Raw genomic sequence first — 5,787 nt, forward strand, 5'->3', positions numbered from 1 at the left:
GGAAAGGGCGTGCAGGGAGTCAATAGGAAGAAGAAGATAGATCTAGAGATATTATTTTATTGAGACTTATTATTTTGTATTTTTTCAATTTAAACCTTCACTTTTATGTTTATACAAAACATACCTTCAAGTAATATATTTTTTATATAATAATCATTGTTATTTATATCTTTTATCATTGTTATTAAAAAACAAGAAGTTTGATTAAATTAAATGAAAAAGAAAAAAAAATTTGGGAGGGTTGAGAAAGTCATGAATGCCATTAAAAATGATTGGAAGGGATGGTTGAGAGGGTTGAAAAGGAAAATTGAGTTGGAGATATTTGATTGGTGGAATTTGGGAGGGATGAGAATTTGGGAGGCATGACTCCTCTCCCCCTAAATAATTCTTTGCTCGTATTGTTGTATTGTCTCAACTATCAATTATTATGTTTTTAACTTCTACTTTCATTAGTTCGGTACTTTTTTAATGATATTTTTTGTTTTTTTTACACATGTATACCAAATGGGAAATGATTAATCCTTATAATAAAATAGACTAAAATTTTATATTGAAAAATTATGGGGCAAGATTAGAAAAAAGAATTAGTGGATAATACTCGTCACCTTCTTAAAGCTTTAAGATATTTTTAGGCTATTTTGTTGGAGGAATTTATCATTTTCCATACCAAATTATAGTAGTAATAAGTTGCTACAGAGAATTAGTTGTTCAAAAGGGAATATTGAAAGACTTTGATGTTCAGGTTAAAATTCAAATTAACATTGACGTTTGATTAACAATTTGGAGAAAACTAATTATCAACACCTAACATTTGTAATTAAAATTCAAATAAGTTGTTACAAAGAGTAAATAGTGATCTTACGTGGGAAGTTGGAAATAATTTTAAATTCTGGAGTTAATACCCACTAATTTTTTTCATAATCATATATTTTGATGATCTTGTTCTTTGATGGCAGTGATTTTGTTGTTAAGGGAAGTTCGTTTTGGCATCGAAATCAATTTTTATTACTCTTCAAAAGGTTATATGTCATCACATACGGAAAAGTCTTTAATTTTTAACTAGTGTTATACCCGGCTGTTGGCCGGGGACAATAACAGAAAATAGACTTGAATGCGGGTAATCAATTCTAACATGTCAACCGTTACCATTAGACAAAAAAACACATCGTTAAACAATACACCGTCAATTTTAAATATAAAGCTTTAATGGTGAAATCTAAACTTGTGATGTTCTTGGAAGATAAATATAAGAAGTTAAAAACTTTGATTGTGAAATTTAAAATAGACTAAATCTTTAATGGTAAAAGTAAAAAGTCTTAAAAGGATTTAGTGGTTAAAATGTGAAGTACTAAAATATAGGGATGGCAAAAAAAACCCGACTTGACAGGGAAACCCGAAACTCGATGAGGAAACCCGATACCCGAATTCGTTCGGGGCAGGGACTGGGGCATGTCTACCCTGACCTGATATCAATACATATATCTATATATTTATAAGTAATTAGTTTTGAATCTATATTCTACACTAATATCAACAAAATATGTATCTGTGTTCAATAACTTGCACATCCATTTCTCAAAATATCAAGAATAAGTATGTAACACCCCAAGGATTTTTAAGGTAAAAGAAATTAACCCCTTTTTATAGTTTTGACATTAAATTAATTTCCTAGTTATTTATTTTTGATTATGGGGTTAATTTAGTTGGAACTTTGACGGATAGCGGGTATTAATACCCACAAATTTCAGTTGGGTCGTGGCAAGCCAGGGAGGTGCCAGCCAACTTCTTTTTCCTTGACTCACACTTCCAATTTGTTCTTCAACATTTCCTTCATGCAATTCTTCTACTTCATTTCAAAAATTAAGGCAATTCTCTCTTTAAGTCAAGAATAAGATTACCCATATTAATCATCACCATCAAATAATCTTCAATTAAGAATTCAAAAGATAGGGTTTGTGGATTTGGTGGTGGTGGCCGAAAATTGAGAGAAGAAGGGGAAGAAATTGTGGCTTGAAAACCCTAATCTTTTATCTTCCATTGATTGAGGTGTTGATTTCCCCTAATTTAGTTTTCTTCTCTCTTTTGAATTTAGGGTTCATAAATGAACCAATTTGGGGGTTTCGCTAGAAATTGAATTATGGTTAATTTTCCCCAATTCTTTAGTTAATCTAGCTGTCATTGAGTTATTTGATGTGTTTGATTATGAAATTGATAAAACCTATGTGATAATTTGAGTTTGTGAGAAAAGATGAAATTTTGGCTAGTTATTGGAATATGGATGAAAATGGTAGGATGAACTACCTAATGTTGTTGTTAAAGATGAAAGTAACTCAATGACAAATGGGTTGGATTTTGGGTTTAGAAAAGGCTAGTGGTTGTGAATGGTTAGGTTGAGCTAGTCAAGTTGTGAATGTAGCTTATGCATTTTTATGATATGATCATAGGTTGAGCTTGTTGAGCATTATCGTTTTAGCATTGTTTTCCAAGTTGCGGGGGAGGTGAGTATATTTGCATACCTTTATGTTTATGTTGGATCAGTTGACCACATCATGTTGAAGCCATTTGTCCATGGTGGTTTTGACCATTTCATGTTGAAGTTTATTTGTCCATGTGTGGTAATTGATGCGGCATTAGCCAGTGTGGGGGCATAGTATTTGTTGAGGCCTAAGAAACTCCGGGGCCTAAGAACCCCGATAGTTGATCTATTGAGGCCTAAAAACCTCCGGTGGCCTAAGAACCCCGATAGATGATTATGATTATGTTGTTTAGCTTATATGGATCCATATATGTGTTGTTAGTGTACAAGGTGCATATGTAAATGTGACATGACAATGCCATAAGTTACATGTAAAAGTCCTTGTACTTTGCCCTCCTTCGTATTCGCAAATGTATGCAAGTATATTCACTAAGCCTTTGCTTATATTTTAGTTGTTTACTCTTTTATAGGTAGTTCCAGAAGAAGGAACTAGTGTGGTTGATTTGAAAGGTTTGATAGAGCTTGAAGTGGTATTTTGCAAGATTTGAAGGTATTAGGTCATTCATAGATGAATGACTAGTTTTGGCTTTTAGAGGCTTAGAAGTCCCTCTCCCTTTGGCTCTTTATACATTCCGTTTCGATGGTCTTGTTTCGTTAAATTGTGTAAATGGGCAGATGTAAGTTTCAGTAAATTGTGAAGTTGTATTTGGACAAAAATAGCGTCAAATGGGTAAACGACCCATTCATGGTGTTCATGGGTTTTGAAACTAGACTAAGTGGTAATTATGTATACAATGTGTTTGTAATGTTGTTGGTAATCTCTGAGAAGTGTTTTGTAAAGTTCGTTTTGAAATTTGAAGCTCACAAGTTCGATTTAGTGTCAAAAACGTTTTTAGGGTTGCTGGTGTGCTGCCCACTGCGGCGTAGTGGGGGTGATTTTACCCACTGCAGCACAGTGGTTTTCCTAGTCCAGAATTGATGTTTTTCCCACTGCGGCACAGTGGGAGGGTGTCAAGCCCACTGTGGCGCAGTGGGGCTTTGTCCCTTTCTTTGCCGAGGCTTTCCACTGCGGCGCAGTGGGGTATATAAAAAAAAAATTACTATTTCGGTTTATCGAGTCTAGTCCTTTCAAAGTAGTACCTTTCTAAAATCATATAAGTTTTAGTAAATATTTTTGAAAAATAAATATCCTTATCGGGTCGGGTTTCGGGTTTTGCGCATGATTTTATCTCTGATGGGGTCCCCGATAAGGTCCCCGATGGGTATCGTGTCGGGTTTGGGTCATATATTCCTTATCGGGTTCGGGTTTAGCACTATCTGTCCCGAACCCAACCCATTGTCATTCTTACTAAAATATTTACCACCCTAAATAAAAAAAAAATAAAAAACTCAAAAAGTTAAAATAAGATCTACATAACACGCTAACTTAAACACTGAAACAAAAAAAAAAAAAAAAAAAAAAAAAAAAAAATCTAAACTAGCAGGTAAATAGCTAAACTAACTATCTGCCAGCTAGCCTCACTTTTCACGTGAAAAAAATTTAAATAGGATGTAATTTTTCATCAATACGACAAACTTCGATGAATAAGATATTACCTTTCATTCATGACATGAGACACTTTCATATACCGACCCCTTTATGGAAACGAATTATGGAAAATAGGAAACGTCGGCTGCTGTGAGTCTGTGATTTGTCCAGCATTTAGCCCATTATGCTTAACACATATATAAAATATAATTCGGGCCATATCACTCTAGCCCATTAGTTCCTATAAAATCCTCTACTTATGACTGTCTACCATTTTCTCTAGAATCTGGGTTCAATTGCAATTATTTTTTACTTTTTTCATATATAAAACCAACCAAGTGGTGGAAGTTGTGGAACAAAAAACATTAAAGAATTAAGTCTAAACCAAGTGCCAATCCAAAATATTTGAACTAAATAACAATAAACTTCTAATAAAATATAGGACTATGTAAAAGGGCAAGAATGTATATTTTTCTTTGAAAAAGGCAGACAAAATATATTACCAAATAAACTTATACAATGTTCCGTCTTACAATTCAAATCGCTAAACAACACTTAAATTAGTAACCCATATTACAAGATGTAATAAGGGGTTTGACAAACCAATAAGAACTAAAGACCACTAAGCTAATCGATTACATATAAACTACTACTTTTAAGAGATAAAGCCTCATCAAATACGAATAACCTTAAAAGACTATAGAAACTGATAAAACATCACATATTGTACTTCAGAAAAAAACATTAAACATAAGTGGTAGGCCACCTTACCAAAAGAACTTGCAACATTAAAACATGATAACGAACCTTAACAATGCAAAATAGTAAAAACAAGATCGAAGCTTAAAATCATTCAAGGAAAAGCTTGTGAGCGATCTTATACGAAGCATACGCATCAATACACGCATACTGCACTTGACTTGGGTAAGCACTTGTGCATCCCAATTGCTCCTACACACATTCAATGGCTTCTCCATATGAAGACTCACTACATCTCTTGCAAGACGTTTCAACCCTGGTTTCCTATAGTACATAGAAGGCCATTTCCTTATTGTCGCAGCTCGAATGTCAGCACTTTTAGCACAATCCAATCCATACTCATTCTTAAGCTTTTCTATATCTTTTTCAACTTCAACACCCACAAAAGTAAACCTTGGGTTCAAAAGAAAATTTTTGAAAGAATGTGGGATTTCATCCATGTAAAATAGTTGAAGGATGAGACACTTGGTCCCAATGCATAGTTGAAGAGTAGCTGATTTATTAGTCAAATAAGATACTGTATTGGGCCGCCATTCGACGTCCAAGCCCACCACAACTTTGGGCTCATTAGCATGAGCCAACATGACTTCTCTCACCCATTGCGAAACGACGGTGGCTTTTTTGGTGACCGTTGTCTCGATTGTTTTGTTGTCGTAGTTAACACGGTACTTGGAGGATGTCGAGTGGTAGGTTATGCTACTAAAAATAAAAGCCATTTTTGATTTGCAAGGAGAAAGGTATAGATTTTCAAGTTAACTAATATTACAATTATGGTGGTCGTATTCCAAAAGGTTCATCTACCAAAATGATTAATGGGAAGTGCAAAGGGGCTTCTCTCACTCGTATTCCATATCCCATTTTATCTAATATGATTTTCAAGTTAACTAAAAGCATCATCTCAAGTTAAACTAAAAAGCATATCATCTTCTATTATAAGTGCAAAATATCAAATAGTGTGTATTAGATCTTGTATAACATGATAAAAATGGTAATTATAAAGTGCAAATTCAAATAGCGTGCATCC

The 5,787-nt window shown here is 33.9% G+C and overlaps 1 pseudogene; it reads right to left on the reverse strand.

Annotated features, from left to right (window-relative positions):
* Positions 1-4,760: 4,760 nt before the first annotated feature.
* On the reverse strand, positions 4,761-5,540 carry LOC122594855 (annotated as a pseudogene).
* Positions 5,541-5,787: the final 247 nt, after the last annotated feature.

Source organism: Erigeron canadensis, chromosome 4, assembly GCF_010389155.1.
Source record: "Erigeron canadensis isolate Cc75 chromosome 4, C_canadensis_v1, whole genome shotgun sequence".
Taxonomy (NCBI): Eukaryota; Viridiplantae; Streptophyta; class Magnoliopsida; order Asterales; family Asteraceae; genus Erigeron; species Erigeron canadensis.